This window comes from Danio rerio, chromosome 25 (assembly GCF_049306965.1).
Source record: "Danio rerio strain Tuebingen ecotype United States chromosome 25, GRCz12tu, whole genome shotgun sequence".
Lineage (NCBI taxonomy): Eukaryota > Metazoa > Chordata > Actinopteri > Cypriniformes > Danionidae > Danio > Danio rerio.
In genome coordinates, this window is record NC_133200.1 from 10,188,622 (window position 1) to 10,213,445 (window position 24,824).

Consider the following 24,824-nt stretch of genomic DNA (forward strand, 5'->3'; position numbering starts at 1 on the left):
CTGGTTCGAGTCCTGGCTGGGTCAGTTCCCTGCTGAAAAATCCAGCCTAAACCAGCCTAGGCTGGTTGGCTGGTTTTAGCTGGTCGACCAGGCTGGTTTTAGAGGGGTTTTGGCCACTTCCAGGCTGGTTTCCAGCCATTTACAGCCTGGTCTTAGCTGGTCAGGCTGGGAGATGACCAGCTAAAACCAGCTTGACCAGCCTAGTCAAGCTGGGAGTCCAGCCAAAACCAGCTATATCCAGCTTAAACCAGGCTGGTCAAGCTGGTTTTAGCTGGATTTGGCTGGTAATTTTCCAGCCTGACCAGCTAAGACCAAGCTGGAAATGGCTGGAAACCAGCCTGGAAATGGCCAAAACCCCTCTAAAACCAGGCTGGTCAACCAGCTAAAACCAGCCAACCAGCCTAGGCTGGTTTAAGCTGGATTTTTTAGCAGGGTTTGCATTTCTGTTTGAATTTTCTCCCCATGTTCACATGGGTTTCCTCTAGGTTGGTTTCCCCCACAGTCCAAACACATGTGATATAGGTGAATTGAATATACTTAAAAGAAGGACAATCATCTGTGCCACAATCCACCAATCAGACCTATATGGTAGAGTGGCCAGACGGACACCATTCCCCATCTGGAATTTGCCAAAAGGCATCTGAAGGGCTCTCAGACCATAAGAAACAAAACTCCCTGGTCTCTTTGGAGTGAATGCCAGGCGTTACAGTAGGAAAAAAAAAAAACAGGCACCGCTCATCAAATACCACAATAATACCATCCCTACAGTGAAGCATGGTGGTGGCAGCAGCATGGTTTTTCAGCAGCAGGAACTGGAAGACTAGTCAAAATAGAGGGAAAGATGAATGCAGCAATGTACAGAGACATCATGAATGAAAAGCTGCTTCAGAGAGCTCTTGACCTTAGACTGGGGCGACGGTTCATCTTCCGGCAGGACAATGACCTGAAGCACACCGACAAAATATCAATGGAGTGGCTTCACAACATCTCTGTGAATGACCTTGAGTGGCCCAGCCAGAGCCCAAACCTAAATCCTATTGAACATCTCTGGAGAGATCTGAAAATGGTTGTACACTGTCGCTTTCCATCCAACCTGATAGAGCTTGAGAGGTAGTGCAAAGAGGAATATGCAAAAATTCCCAGAGACAGTTGTGCCAAGCTTGTGGCATCATGTTCAAAATGACTTAAGGCTGCAATTGCAGCCAAAGGTGCATCAACAAAGTATTGAGCAAAGGCTGTGAATACTTATGCACATGTGATTTTTCAGGTTTTTTATTTTTAATAAATGTGCAACTATTAAAAAAAATCTCTTTTTCATAGTCATAAGGGGGTATTGTGTGTAATTAATTAATATAGGAATAAGGCTGTAACAAAAAAAAAAATGGAAAAAGTGAAGCGCTATGAATACTACTTTATATGTTTTGTTGGGCTGAATCTTGTTATATTTTGACGTCAATTGAAGAACGGAGGCAGTGGCTCAAATGGCCTGCGGGTGGGCAGTTTAAGACCTCTGCACTATGGCTAATTTAGTTAATGCAGTTTTCAAAAATGTTAGATGCAAATAGTTTTTCAGTTTTCCTTCACGGAGCTCACAGGTAACAGTTTCTTTACATGACAACATCCAAAATTGTGAAAAAAGAAGAAAAACAAGGACGTTCTCTACAAATACTCAGCAAGGTTGTCTGTTCCTGAGGCAGGAGCTGATTCTTGTTTCTTGAGAGTCTACTGTGAACAAACAGAAGGATTTTCGTGGCAAATCTACAGGGATTCATACATTTCAGCTTTCATTTTTCCCAAATCTCGGATTTGCTTGTTGTCAAGCATATCATCCCAGTGTAGATACAGCCCTGTTATTCCTCCACGTTTTTTTTTTTTTTTGAAATTCAATGGGGTGTTCACTTGACTCTCTCTATAATTCATGGGACTTTGCCCAAATACTCTGGGTGCTGTTTATACTTTTTTCCTCCTTTTCTTTTGGATCTAACGTCTCCCTCTCTCTAGAGTGCCAGGAACTGAAACGCCATTCGGCCTCATTTTCTCCAGCCTCTCTCTCTTTCTCTGCTTGACTGTGTGGTTTTCGCGCGCACAAAAAAATATTGATTGTAAGCCCTGTCGTGACTACCTCATGCCGGAGCTCTTGGACGGCCTGTGCAGTTGTAATTTCTCAGATGGCAGAATCTCATTTACTCCTGAGCGCGATGTGTATTTCAGAATGTGTGAAAACAAGGCACTCGAAGCCACCGAGAGAGGAGGCTGTCAGATGCCACTCAGGCCAGACTCGGAGCCCTCATCATCCCCTAGTGGATTAACACCTTCTGGCCCGGACCTGCAGCATGCGTCCGTCCCTCTCATTCATCTCGTTTCAGGTCTCCGGAGGAATGAAAGCAAGACCATGTCTCCTGCAATCAAATGGATAGCTCTCATTGTATGTTGGTTTTTTTTTTAATCACTATTATTCAGTCCCACCAGTATTTCACACCAAATAAGATAAACTAATATGCTTTTTGTGATTGCAGTTTTTGGAATTTTTGTGACATTTCATTGTTTTGCTGTGAAATATATACAAGTGAATTCAGAATTATTAGCCCCCCTTAGATTTTTTTCCCAAATGATGTTTAACAGAGCAAGGAAATTTTCACAGTAGGTCTGATAATTTTTTTCTTCTAGAGAAAGATTTATTTCGGTTAGAATAAAAGCAGTTTTTTACGGTCAAAATTTTTAGCCCCTTTAAGCTATATATATATATATATATATATATATATATATATATATATATATATATATATATATATATATAATATTGTATAACAACGGTTAGTTCTGTAGACTAACTTGCCTAAATACCCTAACCTGCCTAGTTAACCTAATTAACCTAGTTAAGCCTTTAAATGTCACTTTAAACTGTATAGAAGTGTGTTGAAAAATATGTTGTAAAATATTATTTACTGTCATCATGGCAAAAATAAAATAAATCAGGTATTAGAAATGAGTAATTAAAACTATTATGTTTAGAAATGTGTCGAAAAAATATGCTCTCCGTTAAACAGAAATAAACATAAATAATTAGGGGGGGCTAATAATTCAGGGACGCTAACAATTCTAACTTCAAATGTTCATCTTACACCAAAACAATTGTGTTAACATTAAGTATTAGAAACTAAACAACACAATTTAAAAAAAAAAAATTTTGTGTGTGTGTCTGTGGTGGTGGGGGGATTGGGGGGGGGGGGATGTATGAAAAAAATAAATAAATAAATTGGAGTTAATGTAATTATTTGCATCGGGAGAACATGAAAGAATTGTGTGAAACCCAGTATTTTTACAGTGTGCACTCAAAAAATTATGCTTACTGTTTTTTTTTTAAACTACTCATTTATAATTAGCTGAAACAAATCAATTATTAAGTTTTATTTATTGCAAAACATAATGTTCAATAATGTCCAAGGCTCAGACACACTCTCTCAATTCAAAACGATCATAACAGTATGATGCATAAGTGTGCTCCATGCAGGTGAATGGGTTCGACAAACCACCTGTAGGACACACTTCTCCTGTCTTAATGCACCAGACATTTTGTTAGAAATACTCCTATGCTTTACATGTTTGGTTCTATGTTTATTTCTATAACTGCTATTTTCATTTACAGCACTTCAGTTTTTGCATTAATGTTTAAAATCTGTTGTTTTCCATAATGGACGTCCAGTGTTCTCCAGCTTCTGACGCCTAGACTGCAGCTCTGCACAAGTTTGGCCAGAGAAGAAATCGTCATGCCCAATTGTTTTCTGTCAAGTTTTTTTTTTTTTCCCTTCACGTTTTTTTTTTTCCTTACGTCAATTGGTGAAGTTTTGTTCCTCACCGCTGTTGCCACTGGTTTGTTTGATTTAGGACTTGTGGAGCTGCGCATCGTTGGATTTGCTCTTCAGTGTTTGGACTTTCAGCAGTGAAAATTAAACCTCACTGAAACTGAACTGTAAGTCTAAAAACTGAACTGACACTTTGAATTCACTAGAACTTCCAAGCTGCTTTGACACAATCTACATTCTAAAAGCGCAAAAAAAATTAAGATGAAATAAGCTGAATTGAAAATGCACTATAAACAGTATCTACGCTAATTGTTTTCTCTAATTATATTCTCTACTTCCACATGGTAATACTCATCCTGAAGCCTCTAAAGATTGTGCAGCTCCATTGATGTGATCCAAGATCTGTGAAGAGATTTTGCCAACCATTAAGGAACTCAGGAACAACACATTCGAAGTGATGAGGCCAACCATAGTCTCACGCTCACCACTCCTCCATGACCGCCACAGCATCTGCTCAGGATATGGCCTGGTCCAAGATTTTGGATACCTCCTGATGTCCTCTATGTTTGTTATCATCACTTCGAACGTGTTGTCCCTGAGTTCCTTAATGGTTGGCAAAATCTCCTCACAGATCTTGGATCACATCAATGGATACGACCTGGTCCAAGATTATGGATACCTCTAGAAGTGAATCCTGAAAGACCCCAGTGACAGACAAGTCTGCGCATCCATCCCATAGGCTGGCCTAAGGGTGCTTTCACACCAAGACTTTTGTTTCGGAACCTGTCTCGTTTGCCCAGTTAGCGCGGTTTGTTTGGCATATGTAAATCCACCAATCGCTCTTGGATCCGCGCCAAAACTGTTGCTCCAAGATCACTTGAATGAGGTCGTTTAAGCTTGATTGAAACGAACTCTGGAGCAGATCGATTGTAGTGAGAAAGCGTTACGATCCGAGCCCGGTTATATCACAGTGTTTTATGGATATAATAGGCATACAGCTATATGCAGAGAGAATTATGAGTAGGGTGGAAGGTCATTCAACAGACATCCCGAGTCTCCCGGATGCCCACAAATGAGTGATAATCTCCCGGTAATCACGCATGTCCCTCCCGGTTCTCAAATACGTCCCGCACCCTTCTCACCCCTCCTCACCCTTCAGAAACGTCGTGGGCACCTTGTCAAACACCACCAAACCACCACTTCCCTGACAGCTGAGCGGGACTCTACAAAATAAACCGTGAAACTCGGACAAATGTAAGGAGAGTTTACTTTACATGTAACTTGAGTAATTAGAAACTTTGCAGCATGAAAGCGAACCGTACTAACAGCAAAGAGCAACAATGTAACAATTTTAATCCCTGTTTCAAAATAACTGAATCGATTCGCAGGTGTGAAAGCACCCTAAACATCTGCCGGGTACCTCCCACCTGCAGCTGCTCCACGATGGATGTCCAACATTCTCCTAGACTGCAGCTCTGCACAGGAAGTTTGGCCAGAGAAGAAATGGTCGTGCTCAACTGAGCCTGGTTTCTCTCGAGGTTTTCATTCGCTTTCGTCAATTGGTAAAGTTTGTTCCTCGCCACTGACTTGCTTGCTTTGGCTTAGTCTCTATTTCAGAGGTCACCACAGCGGAATGAACTGCCAACTATTCCAGCATATGTTTTACGCAGCGGATGGCCTTTCAGCCACAACCCACCACTGGGCAACACTCATACACACTCAATCCCACTGCCAATTTAGTTTATTCAAATAACCTACAGCGCATGTCTTTGGGCTGTGGTGGAAACCGAGGCACCTGGACGAAACCCATGTAAACAAGTGGAGAACATGCAAACTCCACACTGAAATGTCAACTGGCCAGACAGCACTCGAACCAGTGACCTTCTTGCTGTGATTCGCTAACCCCTGTAGCCTAAAAACAGCATCTCCCCTACTGTCGCCGCAGCTCAACGCGTCTAAAACACGTGTGTTGTGTTATTTTAAAGCTGGAATGAATCAAGTCCGAGCGGCTTCGGGGCGGTCAATTTGTTGAGCTAATGGTGGGCGAGACATCACATTTTCATGTTTTTGCAGGCCCAATGCATTACAGACGTCCGCAAAACATACATCACAGTCCACATCTTCTCGGCAGACATTTGCAAAAAAAAAAAAAATCTGTGTTTACTCATTATGTCTAGGTTTTCAATTCTCTGTCAGTGAATATGGATTAGATAAGCTCTCTTTCTCTCCCCCATCTCTCCCTCTCTTTCTCTCTCCAGCGTTTCGAGAGGCCAGGACAGAAATTCGGTGTGAAATGCGAGGGCTGTCTGCGTGTGTGAAGGAGCTGACAGGATTTTAGGAGCGTGGAAATGGAAATAAGAAGCAAAAGGCTTTGGATGTGCCCGGCCGCCGTCCTGGAGGAAAAGATTGGTGTCTGTCGCAACTGGCCCAATTTCAAAAAATTGCCACATCCGTTTACTCTCCATCTTTATTTACACAAATCTGTTTTGTCACTCTCTCTTCGCCATTTGCCTGGACAGATGCATTAAAACACTCCAAACAATCAAATGTGAAGCGGTTGGTCGGGATGGAGTTGATTGACGAATTGGCACCCGGCAAGACAATGAAAAGCGCTGGAACGGACTGAGGCATCGCATCGGGTTTCCAGAGACAGAGGGTTGATTGTAAATTGGACGATCACATTCTGGAGAATAATAAATGGGATGGATTTATCATCATATATTTGGATTTTGATCTTGATGGTTTTTCATCCAGCCCAGTAAAACAATACAGGCAATCAAGCAAAATCGAGTCTTTAGAAAAGGAAATAAAATACACAGACTCATCGGTTGATTGTTTTGCAAACATACTTGTCAGAACTTACAGGTTTGTTTTGAGGTATTTTTATTTTTGCAGACTTGAAAATACAGCGAAATTGAACATTTTTTGTTTTTTTTAATAGACTATCAGACATATGGGACATATTTATCAGCATTGATTTCTACGTAAATGGTATTACCTCCAGTCCAAGAAAACAATACAGACAATCAAGCAGAATCGGGTCTTTAAAGAAGAAAATGGTCAAATACAATTGCATTCATATTGTGGGTCATTTGATTTGGAAACACTACGGTCCATGTATGTGTATATTTTGGTCATTGGACTTTCATTTTAGAAATAAATATTGACGTTTTTGATTTTTTGTTTTACGATAAAAAAAAATTAAAGTATATTTTATTTTTGACGGTGAAAAACGGATAAGCAAGATTTTAAAATGATTTGATGTAAAAACAAAAAATTAAACGAGCATAAAACACAAACAAAAAGACTTGTTTTTTTATATTCCGAGACCACATATGCCTATTAATTTCACTTCAATTTCGTTATTGCAATTGGTAAAGCATCCCTAGCAGCAAGCTATTGACCAATTGGCAGAAAAAAGGGGTGTTTCTTGCACGCCCACACTTTAAAATCTTTTTTTTTTTTGTGCTTGTTATTTGATCAAACGAATAAACAAATACATGCAGTTTTTTAACTCATTATTCTATTTTTGTTTTGTGTTTGCTTTAATTTTCCATTTTGAGTTAACCTCTTAAAGACAAGTGCTCTTTTGGGCTTTCCGCCTGGATTTTGCCTACCCAAATTTAAAAGCTTTCCAAATGCAGAGGTGTAAATGCAAACATTTGGTATTATTTTAAAGAAAACTCTTAGGATTTTCATAAAACAGTATTAAAAGTAATTAAAATAAGTGTATTTGTTGTCTTTGTTATAATAAACCCCTCCAAAAAAAGAGGCTTTTTTTTTGTAAACTGAAATTCATAAGTGTACCTTTTAGGTTCTGTGTGATCTACTGTAGGTTGCTGTAATTAATTTTCTTGGTACCTGCACATGTCAGTAATCACAGGCAAAAGGAAAAATGTAAAATGCAAAAGTTATTCCATTCCAACTGATGAGAGAACGGAACCACTTATGGGGGTATTGGGCCAGTACAGAGCTTTAAAATGTAAAGAATGTGGAAGTAAATGACGTTACAGACAGGATAAAAGATGAGCTTTTTTTTTTTTTTTTTTTTTTTTGCTCCTATAGAATAAACAGAAAAACTAAATATTTACTGTTTCAATTTCCAGAAAAAAATGAATAATTAAATGATTGGATGATGAATTGACTATACATGGACCATGATGCATCAGTATTTTATTTGAGTATTTATTTATTTATTTATTTTTGCTGACTTGTTTAAGAAAAAGACCTATTTGACAATATTGGACTATTATTTTCAGCGAAACATATATGGGGCATATTTAACATCATATACTACAATTTTGATATACTGTAGATCTTAATGGAATTTTAAACATAACAAGAAAACAATACAGACAATCAAGGGCAATTGGAAAAAGAAAGAAAAGAAGAGGGAAAAAAAAACATCATGCACATGGACTTTTTATTTTAGTTATTTATTTTTGCTTTTGAAAAAAAAAAAGGGAAAAGTTTCAAAAAATATCTTCAACTGGACTATTAAATTCAGTTGAAAATAAATGTGACTTAATCATCAGTCATCAGTAGATTCTGATCTTTACAAAAAGAAGAGACGCATCATTTAGGTTTTTATTTGCCAGAGTTTACAGATTTACTTTACAGTATGTATTTACTTATATCTTCATTTTTAAAAATGTTACTATTAACCTCATCTGACCATAAATGTGACATTCAACATAATACACATCTTATTTGATATGTGAGTATAGATCTTAATGGAAATCAAGTAGAATCAGGTCTTAAAAAAAAAAAAAAAAAAAAGCCTCACCATCTTAGTTTCTGCACTGTGTCAGGAGTTATAGATTTGTTGGTTTGAGTTTTTATTTGTTTTTGCTTACATGTAGGATCTAAGGTTATAACTTATCCATAAGCAGCTCTGGATGTTGTGTCCCATATGTTGCTTTGTCTAAAAATAGTATGTTTATGGCTCTTTTTTTCCACAGACCACCACAGCGATGACCTACATATGAGTGAATATCATGAAAATATCAAAACAAAAACATAAGTAATTAAAAAAGTGGTACAGTTGAAATGAAAAATATTAACCCCCTGAATTATTAGTCCACCTGTTTAATTTTTCCCCCAATTTCTGTTTAACGGAGAGAAGATTTTTTCAACACATTTCTAAACATAATAGTTTTAATAACTCATTTCTAGTAACTATCATTATCATATATTTTATTTTATCATTGCCATGATGACAGTTAATAATATTTTACTAGATATTTTTCAGCTTAAAGTGACATTTAAAGGCTTAACTAACTAGGTTAACCAGGCAGATTAGGGTAATTAGGCAAATTATTGTATAACGATGGTTTGTTCTGTAGTCTATATCGAAAAATGCATAGCTTAAACTGGCTATTAATTTTGACCTTAAAATGGTTTTAAATTAAAAACTGTTTTTATTCTAGCCAAAATAAAACAAATAAGATAAAATATTATCAGACATACTGTGAAAATTTCCTTACCCTGTTCATCATTTGGGAAATATATAAATAAATAATAATAAAATAACATAAAAGGGGATTTAATAATTCGGATTTTAACTGTAATATGCAAAATCCAATATATTAAAAAAATATATTATATATTATAATAAAAAAAATTATATATATATATATATATATATATATATATATATATATATATATATATATATATATATATATATATATATATTTCATAATTATTTTTATTGTATTCCACTGTTTTATTATAGCATTTTATTTATTTATAAGTTTTTATTTTTTTAATTTTTTTTCTTATGTTTTTACATTGTATTCATTTAATTAGCGTTTTTATGTATTGTTTTATTATTTTGATGTTCTTATTTAGATCATCCCTTTTATAACTGTATGCTATTGTTTGACATTTTATTTGCTTGTTTTTTAATATTTTGCAGTCTTTTGATTAGATATTTTGTTTGTATTTTATTATTTTAGCTATACCTTTTATTTGTACTATTCATTTTTACATTGTCTTTTAATCGTTGTCTTTTTATTGTACAGCGCTCAGCGTAATTGAGTCAATCCATTTGTCAGTGAATATAGGTATGTATTTTGGTGCATTAAAACACAACAGATTCATTAAACAGAAATATTTATTTAAATAATATTTCAGTCACCAAACATATTTAGAAATTGAAAGATAAAAATATTGCAAAAACAAATTACAACCTACAAATTTTCTAAATGACTAATCTATGTATATGCACAAATATAATATTGTATAGCTTCCTATTAAAATATTAAATTAAAAGAGAGATTTGTGATGGGTGTACTTATATATGCTGAGCACTGTATTTATTTAATTATGGTTTTATATACTATTATTGCTATTATTATTATTACTATTATTATTATTTTTATTATTGCGATTTTTATTTTTCGTACTATTTAACTACTATTTTTTCTGAAAAATGCTTTTTATGTGCACACATAGACAAAAAAACAAAAAAAAAAGCCTCCCGTTGTTTAAAAGGAAAAATCTTTCTGTGGCTTCACTCTACAGCGAATCGCAGAAGTGAATTATTGCGGAGAGTAATAAACTCCAAACGCATCGCCTTTGTTCCTCTTATCAGCTCAGTTAAGCAATTTACCTACACATTTGGTCTCTATAATCACCATCCTCCTGCAATTATGCTCTTCTAGAAGTTTCTGAAGAGACTGCAAAGTGAGTCGATGTCACCAGATACAGCTGGAAAAGAAAGAAAGGCGCCAGTGTAAACGCTTAAGTGTTTAGTACGCTAAGCAGGTTATTAATAGGCTTGAGTGCAATTATATTAACTATATGCTTTCAAGGCTTGTATTGTCATATAGTGACTTGTAAGATCTGCTTCATATTTGCTTCTATTGATTATGTAGAGCTATATATAAAACTTAGCAGCTTCATTTTATGGATGGTTTTAATAGGATACAAGAAAAAAATGTGCATTAAGGGATATTGATGAATATATTTTTTATTATCTTGCTGTTTTTTAATAATTGTATTTTAATAATTTAGCTATACTTAGTTACCATATTTTTGTTTCTTTATTACTGTATTCTATTACCCTATAAAACCAAAAAAGTTAAGGTAACTCAAACCATTTGAGGAAACCGATTGCAACAAACCATTTAAATAATAAAAAACTAATACTAATGAGTACTGTGAACTTAATCCATTTGAGTAAATAAGCAATTTGAGCTCAGTAAAACTCGATAAATGAAGAACTCAATCCTACTTAGTTTTGTAAAACCTAATAAGGCAACTCAAACCGTTTAAGGAAACCAGTTGCAACAAACTGAGTTAAACTAATTTATATGAGCACTGTGAACTTACTTCATTTATGTTGAATTGATGAGCTATTTAATGAACACATTACCACATAATTAACACATTACAAAACTTTTATTGTAGTGTATTTTTTGCTCTTCATTCTTACTTTTCCATAATTGTGTTATTTTTGTGATCCATCATTCTTTGCTGTCTAAACTTTTTTAAAAACATTTTATCATTATTTATTTTATTTTATTTGTAGTTTATGGTTTACAATTTTATTTCAATTCATAAAATAATTAAAAAGTGAAATAAATTGCATATGGAGAGAACAGTGTTTCTACAGGTGTTTTTTCATACCCACTTACCTGTTTGAGGCACACTTCAGATATCCACAATGTTTTCTAGAGGTATGGAGTGATTGTAAGAAAGTGTCTGATACTTATTGAGAGAAGAGTGTTTCTACAGGTGGTTTGTCATACCCACTCACCTGTGTGAGGCACACTTCAGATATTCACAATGCTTTCTAGAGATATGGAGGAGATATGGAGTGATTGTAAGAAAGTGTCTGATACTTATTGAGAGAAGAGTGTTTCTACAGTTGGTTTGTCATACCCACTCACCTGTGTGAGGCACACTTCAGATATCCACAATGCTTTCTAGAGATATGGAGGAGATATGGAGTGATTGTAAGAAAGTGTCTGATACTTATTGAGAGAAGAGTGTTTCTACAGTTGGTTTGTCATACCCACTCACCTGTTTGAGGCACACTTCAGCTATCCACAATGTTTTCTAGATATACAGAGTGATTGTAAGAAAGTGTCTGGTGCTTATAGAGAGAAGATTGTTTCTACAGATGGTTTGTCATACCCACTCACCTGTGTGAGGCACACTTCAGATATCCACAATGCTTTCTAGAGATATGGAGGAGATATGGAGTGATTGTAAGAAAGTGTCTGATACTTATTAAGAGAAGAGTGTTTCTACAGTTGGTTTGTCATACCCACTCACCTGTTTGAGGCACACTTCAGCTATCCACAATGTTTTCTAGATATACAGAGTGATTGTAAGAAAGTGTCTGGTGCTTATAGAGAGAAGATTGTTTCTACAGGTGGTTTGTCATACCCACTCACCTGTGTGAGGCACACTTCAGATATCCACAATGCTTTCTAGAGATATGGAGGAGATATGGAGTGATTGTAAGAAAGTGTCTGATACTTATTGAGAGAAGAGTGTTTTTACAGTTGGTTTGTCATACCCACTCACCTGTGTGAGGCACACTTCAGCTATCCACAATGTTTTCTAGATATATAGAGTGATTGTAAAAAAAGTGTCTGGTGCTTATAGAAAGAAGATTGTTTCTACAGGTGGTTTGTTGGAACCACTCACCTTTGTGAGGCACATTTCAGCTATATACACTTATAAGGGGTCGCCACAGTGGAATAAACGGGTTGCTTATCAGACAAATGTTTTACGCTGTGCTGTGTTTTTCCAGCCGCAACCCAGCACTGGGAATCACCGATACACACCCGCATTCACACACATATACTATGACCAATTTAGCTTATTCAATTCACCTATAGCTTATGCCCTTGGACTTGTAGGGGAAACGGGAGCACCCGGAGGAAACCCACGCAAACACGGGGAGAAAATGCAAACTCCACACAGAAATGCCAACTAGCCCACACAAAAGAAGACAATCAGAAGAGTGTTAAAAAATAAAAACAAAAAACTAACAACTGATATCCATAGCAGGAACAAAAAATACAACTATAGAGTTTAAAGGCTACTGTTTTCCATCATTCTTCAAATTATCTGCTTTTGATTTAAACAGAAGAAAGAAGCTCAAGTGGAGAATAAATAAATTATGACAGTTTTCCCTTTTGGGTGAACTATCCCTTTAATATGTAACAGCTAAATAAATAATGACAGGCTAGCAGTTACATTTTACAGTATCCACCTGCCTCAGTTGATGATTTTCGCAGTACAGTAGGCTGAGCAACAGAGGAAAGGTTTCCATCTACATCTGATGCAATCCAGCTTCACAATGCTGAAGTAATTCCTCAGTTTTCCTGCTTTAATGCAGTCAGAATCACCCCAGAGCTGCAGTCGGAGCCTCAGCCAACAAACGCTTTTATATGCACCTCGTATCACTACAGACCTGTGTATCCACTGATTCCTGCTGGACTACCTCAAGGATCGGACTGAGATACCCGGGGGGGGGATCTCAGGTATCCCTTTAAAGCGCCTTGAAATTTGCAGGCGCTCCTCCTTTAAAATAATAGCCAATAGTGTTTTATTTACATTACAGCTGTGTATTTTTATTGCTAAATGGTTGTAGAAGGGCCAACATAATTCCCATGTCACACTGTAAGATCTCAGTTCTCATAATGTTAGACAATCAATATGCGCCATACGTGAACATGCAAGAAAACTGACCCGCAGTTTCACTTTCCTGTGTTCGGAAATTATGTCTCGGGGTAAACATAAACAAACTGCAGCAATAATTTTGCTCAAAGGGAGTTTCAATAATACAATCAGAAAAAAAAAAATTAAACTTGTCCTGCGTTGGTTTGAAGTTGCCGCATTCGCTGCGTCATCAGATTCGGCGTTCCTACTTTGCATACAAACATTCTCCTACAAACATACTTCCACATGACATTCCTCGTAACTAAGGTCAAATATGCAATTGTTTGTTGTGAATACATGCCCTCTAGTGGCTAACACTACATTCTGGCCCTTTAGGACAGGAGTTCTCAAACTTTTAAGCCTGCAACCCACAAAAAAACAAAGCCAGTCACTCGCGATCCCCAATATCCTCTCAAGTGATTATAAATATATAAACCTTGCACCCAACAGTGCACACATACCAATAGGCCCAAGTCTATTCATCTTTTATTTTTGGAGAACGCCACTCGGACACCATCCCCCATGTCCAGTTGTGGTCTGTATTTATTTTTAATGTATGTGAGTGCCGTAAATATGTCAGAAAGTTTAACCTGGTGCCATAAAATCTTCATAAAGTCTTAAATAGAACTTAATCACCCCTAGGGTCACAAGAACAAAACATTTTGAAAGGCTGATGGTTTTTAGTTGCATGCTGTTTTCTTAATGTTTATTCTTAACATGTTAACAATGTTACTATTAACTACTGTTTCGTTCTCCAGGAGGTTATGGATAAATTATGGTCATTCTTTTTATAGTTTAATAAAATGTTGATTTTTGGAAATCACTAAGCGACCATACCCTCATTGTCTCGCGACCCCCGAGGGGTCCCGACTCCCACTTTGAGAACCACTGCTTTAGGACATAAATCCCAGCTCACACTGTGTAAATAATCTAAAATATTGTAACATGTCAGGCTGCACAAACACGATTCGTATTTTACACTGTGAGATCTAAGTTGTCATAATGTCAGCCTGCGTTGGTTTGAAGCTGTTGTGTTTATTGCAGCCTGATCTCACGAGAAAACTTAAGTATTTTACGTTTTGCCAGTTCAGTGGCTAATTGGTACGAATTCGTACGAGTTCAGTCGTACGAAATGGTACGATTTTAAAAAGGAGGCGTGGAACCTGACCCCACCCCTAACCCCAACCGTCATTGGGGGATGAGCAAATCGTACTAAATTGTACGAATTAGGTCGTACGAATTCATACGAATTAGACACTAAATGAAAAAGTTACGAATTGCCGTGAGATTGTGTTGGTTTATTGCGTCATCAAATTTGGCGTTGCTACTTTGAATACAAACGTTCTCCTACAAACTACTACAAATGTACTTTTACGTTTTACATTCGTTATAGCTGAAGTCAAATATGTATGTATATATTGTTGATACTTGCCCTCTAGTGGCAAAAAATAACATACTGGCCCTTTAGGATTTTAATAATCCTAAATGATAGTGGCATGGCAGACTGCATGAAAATAATTCCCATGTCACAGAGGCGGTTTCACTTTCACTTTCCTGTGTTCGGAAATTATACCTCAGGGTAAACATAAACAAACTACAGCGGTAATTTTGCTCAAAGCGGGTCTTAATTATACAATCAGAAAAAAAATAAAAAATGTTTGCACTTGGTGAAAATCGTTGAAAAATTTGAACCGATGACCTTTACAGCCAATCACAGTCATTAACCAGTGGTGTTTAATTACGCTCTCAAATGTTAGCTGGAAATGGACATTTTTAAAATTTTACTACCAATTGGTATTGAAATTTCGCTATCGTGACAACACTAATGCCCTCTAGTGGCAAACAATAACATACTGGCCCTTTACCAGACTTGATTCATATAAATTTACACTGCCTGAACTGTTTGTGAACTAAATAGCGCACTAGGTTCCAAAAAAAACAAAAAACAAACTGTAATTGCATATAACACATACTTTTGAATATCCTAGTTGTCTGACTGTGTGTATGTTTGTGTCTGTAGAGAGCTGAGAGTACATGGTTGTGTTTCAACATTGTGGCCTTTTAGTTTTTCCCTTCCTTTCTTTGATTAATAAATGTTGTAGAGTTCAGATCAACACTGTCACAACTGTTTTATTCTAATATATATGCAAGTGTTTAGGCAAACTCTATGAATACTGGGTTCCGAAGAGAAGCGGAGGTGCACAGTGGATCAATATTGGCAACAGTAAGAAACTGCAAGGGTTTAAGTTTTTGTTTGTTCTAAACGCAATTTTTGTCTTTGTCTTAGAGCACACACGTGTTGATACCAACACCTGATACAACTTTTCAGTTTTATTTCAGGGAGACTTTAACTGCATTTCCCACAAACATGGGTCACAATGACTCCACTTTGTTATTCTGAGGACTTTGAAAAGTACATTTGTACTAATCAGGATGAAAAGGAGGTGACTATGTTCTCACTTTCTTGCTGTTCTTTAATATTTTTTTCTGCTTTTTTTTACAGTAGCTACTCTGATCTGAGACTCTTGTAGTTAATAATTTCAGGAAAAATAAATATGGTATAAATATATGGTGCAAAAAAGGAGGATGACTTTAAATGAGTTTTAAACTGTGTGTGTGTGTGTGTGTGTGTGTGTGTGTGTGTGTGTGTGTGTGTGTGTGTGTTATCTACAAATATAACTAGCTTTAATTGTGAATTTCTGAGGAATCTAAATTTAACATGATTTTTTTTCTCAAAGATGGCTCATATCTGATATGGAATGGTTCCTCTCAATCTCATACAGAATTTTTCATTACTTCCATGATCCAAGTGTCATTTTCCCTTTGACATTTGTATAGTCAAATTAGCATGTTAATCAGTTGCCATTTCATTATTGACCAGATAAAATCATTAGCTATTGATAATTTGTCTCTGGAATAGCAACAAATCATTACTCACTGTTTATAGGAGGCTTTCTTCAGTGAGATGCAGAACATGTCGACATCGTAGAATGATCCCTTTTATCATGCTTCATGTTGTTTACGCCATTTTACCCTCATTGCCAATGCAGATGTGGGAAATCTGGAACACATGTAAACACAGAAGTCACAATTTTTAAACATACAACCCCTATTTGGAAAAAAACAATTGCCAATATATGTCTATACATGCAGCCATGGTCAAAATTGTTCTTGGTACATACGAGCAAAGAATGCTGTCAAAATAAATCTGTTTATCCTTCTTTATCTTTCTTTCAAATAAAAACAAGTCTTTCAATGAAATAAAACAACTGGTAATGGAGGGAAATTGTTTTTTGTTTTTTTTCTTCAATACACAGCGGGCAAAAATATTGGCACCCCTACATATGCAGCAAGTTGTCTTTGACTGTCACCAAAAAATAAAAAAATAAAAAAAATAAAAATTATATATATATATATATATATATATATATATATATATATATATATATATATATATCAAAAATAAATAATTTTGCACTCATTTAAAGACAAAATCTATATTCAATTGTCAGTCACCACTTCTTCCCCTCAGCAATTTTGAGTTACTAGACGTCTAAAGATATGAATCCACGTCTATTGTGAAGTGAATATCATCTGTGGGGTTTCTGTCTGCCTGGTTACTCTAGCTTCGTTGCTAAATGTCTAACAAGGATTTCATTGAAATAGCGCTGCGTTTTTATGTGCTTTAGGAAGGCTGAAAAACAGCGTAGATTCATTCGGTGCCATGTCTGAGTCTACTAGATCCTTTTAGGGGTGCACCCGGCTCTCTGAGCTCATCAAGTCCTACAAAAACTATACCTGGATGATGGATGCTTTTAGAGGTACTTCTAACTGAGCTGAACCCAGTTTAATGAGCTGTTGTTTAGTGTCGGCAGCAGGATTTTCCTTCCAGACACCAACTGCAGGCGCTACATCATAATCATGTACCTACAGCAAGCTCCTGATTGGTTAATGCGGCGCAAATGTCTGCTGAAGTTCAGATTTTCCAACTCAAGCATCAAACGCACAAAAAGATCAACTCGCGTCGCGTCATTTGCGCTGCAGTGTGTCTATTCATGTCTTTGTACTGACTTAACATGTAAATCACTCGCGCATGACGCTTCAACCTTGTCCGAAGTGAACGCATCATGAGAGGTCTATTTGATTTTCACTGACAGCCCAAATTTAGCATTGTTTAAAACCAAGTCATCTATGTCTAGACATCTATTAGACTTTGTTTAAACACACACACACACACACAAAACTGCCAGATGGGCTGCTTCAATGGGATAGTTTTATGATCAGTTAAAAAAAAAACATTTTTTGAGCAGCCAACTTATAAGATAAACAGAATCACAAAGTCTATAGACAAATACCAATACAAAAAAACTTGACACCAATGAAGCATGGCTGGAACAAACATCAAAATTAACACAAAAAAGTGCTACTGAGCACAAAAGCAAGGGTCTATCGTGGCCACCCCAGTCCCCTGACATGAACTACTTAGAAAATGAGAGGCTAAACTGAAGGAAAAACAACCTGGAGAGAAATTCTGTTCTGAAAAACTAAATATTTAAGCTGATCTCAATCCAGCAAAGCACCTTTAGGGATGTGGTGGAATGGGAGATTTGCTGACAAATCTGCAGCAACTGTGTGATGCTATCATGTCAGTATGGACCAAAATCTCAGAGGAATATTTCCAGTACCTTTTTGAATCAGTTCCTTGAAGGATTAAGGCAGTTCTGAAAGCAAAAACAGGTCCAACCTGCTACTAGTAAGGTGTACCTAATAAAGTGGCCGGTGAGTGTATATATTTCAATGAACGATAACAGTATAAACAATACACAGACATTTTCACAGCCTCATTTGCTGGTATTCACCAAGGGTGCCAATACTTTTGACTATAGCTGTATTTTGCAGGATTGTCTGGCATCTGGCAGAATTTTTGGGAAATGAGCTCAACGTGTGGGACAGGAGCTGGGGCTGGAAATTGGATCATCCTAGAAGAGGTGGAAGAATTGGAGACAAAGTCCATAATTCTTGCAGCACAACAGTTGATCACATTCAGTAAATCAAAAGGTAACATAAAACGAGAGACAAAGGAAACATGCTCGTCTTTCTGGTCTCTGAAGTAAAAACGGAAGTCAACAGATCGTTCACAACATCAGAGGCAAAGATGAATGTTTTCTCCTTGAGACCGACAATCAACAAACACATGACTGCACGCCTCACTAGCCGCACCGCCAAAATCTGCCTCATGATTTACTAGTCATAATAAACAAGGAAATTGGCTCAGTATATTTTCTCCTAACTTCATTTCCGGGGGGCTTTCTTTCTGTTCTACTTCTTAATGGGATAACTGATCAAAACTCATTTGGAAGAAAATAATATACAAATATAAAATTTTACATGTAAATATATAATACACAGTTCATATTAGGAGAATAAATGAGTATAGTCACTTTTGAAAATGAATATTTTTATCCTTTTCTCAGTTAATATTGACAAAAATTGTTGGTTCATTGAAACAAAACAGTTTTTATTAAATTGTTGTATCTATTATGCACCGATATGGATTTTTTGGCCGATATCGATAATATAGAGAGAAATATAAAACCAACTTTACTTCAATCGTGCTGCTGTGAAGACAGATATCAGATATGTGTGTGTATTGAGGTAAAGTTGGTTTTATACTCACAAATTTGTTCTTTTAACTGTCTCAAAATTTTTTACCATGCTAATTTGAATATTCTGTCAGAATTAGCATGCAAGTATGACTTTAAACAACATTAGCACTGTCTAACTGACTGTAAACAATGTTGTACTTTGATAGTCATTGGCTGCTAATATGATTTCCCTATTTAGAATTTGCAAAGAATACTTTTCTGAAATTATATTATTAAGGAGAATGTCTGAATATCCGAATACTTATCCGAATATAAATCAGATATAAATCGGATATATCCGAATTAATATCCGAATATAAAACCAACTTTACCTCTATTGTGTGTGTGTGTGTGTGTGTGTGTGTGTGTGTGTGTGTGTGTGTGTGTGTGTGTGTGTGTGCGCGTGCGTGCGCAGTGATAGTGTTAGGTGCGCACGTTATAATCAATATGAATATTCCGATCAAACTGAATACAATCATACATCAACAACACATGGTAAGCAACGCGTTAATAATAACAAATAATCTTATTAGATTACAAACAACCCAACTAATTGTTTGACACATGTGCATCTCTGCTGTTGTGTTTACACATGTAATATTTCTTCCTGAGGAGATTTAAACCAAAACACACAATGATACTCTATCAAACAGCTTCAAGGATAAGGAATATGGTTACTTACTGATAGGGATGGCTGACATGAAACTGACGTTTCGACACAGTGTCAAGATCTTGAAGCGCAATTTGAAACACCGCACCAAAGCATGATCCGAAATACCCAGGTCACGTGACTAAAGTGTTTTGAAACACCTGGTCACATGACTAAAGCGATTCAAAGCATTGATCATTTCAGAAGTGTTTCGAGACCTGAAGAATCTGCATTTGACTAACAGCGTCTTAATTAAGCTTCTGTCTTGTATAGCCTAGTGGACTGTGGGTGCGTATGTTGTATGTTGTGCTTCAAATTACCTTGGGTTCAAGTCCAGACTTGTACAAATACTCCAAAATACATAAAATCATGATTTTAATCATGTTACTGTTTTATGGTGTAGTCTAGATAGAATACAGCTGCTGATCCGCAATCAATTTAGCATCATTTTTGTAACACTGTAAAACAATAATTAATATTTTTTAAAGTACTGTGATGGTTGGGTTTAGGTTTTGGGTAGACGTTAATAAAATACAATGGGAATTTAATTAATAATATAAATAATTATTGTTAACTTCTGGCCACTACTGTATCTGATCTAGCAACAACCCTGTTTTGTGACCAAAACAAGACATATTTTTTCACAAAGTGTATATTCGGATGTCTGACCAATGTTGAAACAAAACGATACAAGAACAAAGCATTTCAAAATAGCTGCATTAGCCTGGATTCGAACCCACTATCCCAGAGTGGTAGTCAGGAACCCTAACCGCTCCACTAAATCTCTTGAAGGTTCAATCCTACAAAGTGGGGTTAATTACCTCAATTTGCCCAACTGTTCTTTGCTGAAGATGTTCCAGTTCTATACATAAAAAAATGACCACTAGGTATCACTGTGTTTGTGGAGTTTCGAAGCTTCGATACATTTGCTTTGACTGTTTTAGTGTTTCATGAAGCCTCGCTTTGCCCACCACTACTTACAGTACGGAGTTATTAACGCACAACAATACCACATGAAAAAAGGACAGACTTTAAAGGAATAAACAATGTGGGAAGAGCTCCATAAAGTGCACTGGACAAGTCTGAACAAGTTCCGCCAACGCATACGCGAGGCCAGCAGTTCTGTACATACATAATACATAATATATCGGCTTTAAGATATTGGCCTAATTTAGACATCGGATCAATAACGGTAGCCTTAAAAGTAGCATTCATCAGTCGATAGCAATATGGCCGCCAATATATCGTGCATCCCTAATTAAAATAAAAGTTTGGTCACATAGCGCCTTTAGAAAATAAGGTTAATATGGAAGCATATGAGTAGCATTATTCATTTTGAAATACACACATGGGAGCTGCAGCAATGGTTTGTCTGTAGTTCATGCTGGGAAAACAGTTGGTGGTCATCAAGTCACGAGAGTACAAAGCACATAAAAAATGATGAAGGAAATCATGCGCTTGTGACTTCAGGATAACAACACATGCAAAAATGAGGGCGGTATAGCAGCAGTTAAGAGATTGTAAATTAAAAAAGGATGTAAGGATGTTGCCAGAGTGGCTTTTTGGTTTCTTTTCTTATGCATCCCAGCCACCAGCACCCCTTCTGAAATGTTTTAGCATAGGGGTAATATAGGTATTCACCTTTACTTTAAAGTTCAGATGTGATTATCAAAATTTGTGTTGTTTACAGAGTTTGAGGTTTACTGTATCATTATTATTCACACCTTACAGATGATGATCTACCTTTACCATTGCACACACTTTGTAACATTTTATTAAAAAGATTAAGAGTTTCTTTAACACTTATGTTTATTTTATTATAAAGAGATGATATAGTTTGTTTAATTGCTTTTGACTATTAAAACTATTTGCCTTAGTAAGGTTGGTAACTTAAAATGTTTTTAAAATTCCTACTATTCCTAAATTGATTGTTAAAAATATTCATATGTCTATACATATGTATTATTTACATTTTCAAATTATTTTGTAAAATGTTAATATAAAAAAACTGTTTTGAATATATATATATATATATATATATATATATATATATATATATATATATATATATATATATATATATATATATATATATATATATATAAAATCACATTATTTAAATTTTGTGGTTAAAATTGTACATTTAGTTAAGAATACTAATTGTAGTCAGCACCAGGGGTGTAGTGGTTAGGGTGTTGACACATGCACTCCAGTGCTCATGGAGACCCAAGTTCGATTCCACCTCACAGTCCTATGCCGAATCTTCCCCTCTCTCTGTTCCCCATGCATGTCAATTCTCTACTGTCCTATCAAATAAAGGTGAAAATCCCTGAAAAAAATAATAAAAAAACAATACTAACGGCAATAGTACTAATTTACATTACTTATTTCTTTACATAATGTTTTTACATTTACAACCAATTATGTAAAATGCTAAAAATAAGTTTTACATTATATAAATTTTATAGTTTAAATGTTACATTTAGTTAACAATAATAACTACAGTAATAATAGTTATGTATTATGTAAAATGTTAAAATAAAATTATTAAATATTCATAAATCTAGTCTCATAAATGACTTTCAATGGGATGCTTTACAAAGACTAAGCCGAAGGAAAATTAATGAATGAATAAATGAATATACATTACAATCATCAGTATTACAAAAATACATTTATTGATTAGTCAGTAGCAAAAACATAAGGTCATGGTCCAAACATTTCTACACCTAAATTATTAAATTGGGAAAAATATTTAAAACAATTTAATAAAAATAAAAAAATTAAGAGAGAGAGAGAGAGGAAAAGAATATATATATATATATATACAAATATATAATAATATAATTATATAAAATATATTTATATAAATGAAGTTTGTATTTTTAAATTTTTGCGATAACTTGTTTGAATATAAATATATTAATCTATGGAAGCATATGAGTAGCATAATTCATTTCAAAATGTATTATGCAAAATGGCAATGCAATATATTAAATGACAATGTATTTCTGTATTTCAATTTGCATTTTCCAAAATGTTTTTTATATTTACATTTTACATAATAAATTGTTTGTAAATGTAAAGAACAAATACTTACAGAATTACAAATGTAAATTATTCTTATTATATTTATTATTGTTAGCAATGTAAAATTAAAACCATAAAATGTCAATAATGTGGTACTTATTTATTCATTTTCTTTTGGCATAGTCTCTATTTCAGAGGTCAGTGGAATGAACCCCCAACTATTCAGGCACAAGTTTTACACAGCCGATGCCCTTTCAGACGCAACGCAGTACTGAGAAACAACCATACACATACTCATACACTACGGTCAATTTAGCTTAATCTATTCACCTATAGCACATGTCTTTGGACCATGAGAATAAACAGAGCACCTGGAGGAAATCCATTTGAACATGGGGAGAACATGCAAACTCCACACAGAAATGCCAACTGGCTCATTCAGGACTCGAAACAGTGACCTTCTAGCTGTGAGGCTACCACACAGCTATAAAGTGTCACTGCTTTTTAGGGACAAAAAGAACCAAGTGAAATTCCTTTCATCATTCGCATTCACACGACATGAAATTTTTCTAAGAATTTACCTGAAGTAATTACATAAATGTAACAGGACCTTGAATGTACACTCAGAATCCTGTCAAGTTCACCAAGACACAAAATATACAGCATGACTGAACTATGCGGAGAATTTCTCTTCACATTTCTATAAGGTATATTATGTCAGTACGCTACATTACAGCTCTTCAGAAAAATAATGAAGTGCATCATTTTGATTGATGTCTTTTCTCTTATTCCTCCTCTGCATTCCCTCGAAAGCCCCTGAGATCCAGTAAGAGTTTCCAGACACCAATCATTTGGTTTAAGACATAATGCGAGTGAAAAACGATGGCAGAAATGCAAATACTCTTCAAGCCGTTGAGGATCTCGCTTCTCTGGAGATCTTGCACACCGTCTACGGCAACAGAAAGCTTTTGGAAGTCTGTGGATAAAATATAACTTCACTTCAACGTGGAAGACCATTTCTACCATATACAGTTGAAACCAGAAGTTTACATACACCGTATAAAAAGGCACATACCCATTTAAAAAAAAGTCAGATGTTAATGTGACAACTTTTTCTCGTTTAGGTAAGTTAGGATTATCAAATTTGTTACTGTTATGCTTAATAGCAGAATAATGAGAGAGATATTATTTTGAGAAGTTGTTACAATTTTTTTCTTGAATGTCAAATTTACATACAATAAGATTATTATGCCTCTGAAAAAGCTCAGTTGATGGTGTCAGGGTTTTGGAAGTTTCTGATTGGCTAATTGACAACATTTGAGTTAATTTAAGGCACAAATGTAGTATACTATTTAAGGAAAACCTCAAACACACTGCTTCCTTGTGTGACAACGTGTGAAAATCAACAAGCCAGAATCAACAAAAAAGCCAGATTACAATTAGCTAAATTACACAGGGAAAACAAATAATTTTTGCAGACATGTCCTGTGATCTGATGGAACTAAGATTGAAGTGTTAGGTCATAATGACCAGTGTTACATTTGGAGGACAAAGGGGAAAACTTACCAGCCTAGGAACACCATCCCAACTGTGTAGTATGGGGTGGAAGTATCATGTTGTGGGACTGTTTTGCTGCTGGAGGCACTGGTCCACTTCACAGCATAGATCATGAAAGAAAGAACATTATGTAGAAATACTGAAGCAGCATCTCAAGACATCAGCCAGGAACAGTCTACAGCAGGCGTGACCAACCCTGTACATGGAGATCGACCTTCCTGCAGATTTCAGTTGCAACCCATATTAAACACACCTGCCTGTAATTATCAAGTGCTGTTTAGGTCCTAATTAATTGGTTCAGGTGTGTTTGATCAGGGTTGGAGCTGAACTTTGCAGGAAGATCGATCTCCAGGAACAGGGTTGAGCACCACTGGTCTACAGTCAACAAATCTGACTCGGTTACACCAATTCTGTCAGGAGGAATGGGCCAAAATTCCTTCAAACTATTGTGAGAAG

General features: G+C 35.7%; 1 long non-coding RNA gene across 2 annotated transcripts; it reads right to left on the reverse strand.

Annotated features, from left to right (window-relative positions):
- Positions 1 to 1,280: 1,280 nt before the first annotated feature.
- On the reverse strand, positions 1,281 to 24,472 carry LOC141380901 (uncharacterized). 2 transcript variants are annotated; one of them, XR_012400268.1, is made up of 3 exons: positions 24,378 to 24,472; positions 16,426 to 16,548; positions 1,281 to 2,399 (listed from the first exon to the last, which is right to left on the reverse strand). It is a non-coding gene; the product is annotated as an uncharacterized lncRNA (long non-coding RNA). The 2 variants fall into 2 exon arrangements; XR_012400267.1 differs by lacking the exon at positions 1,281 to 2,399 and adding an exon at positions 13,641 to 13,811 and having other exon boundaries at positions 14,533 to 16,548; positions 24,378 to 24,468.
- Positions 24,473 to 24,824: the final 352 nt, after the last annotated feature.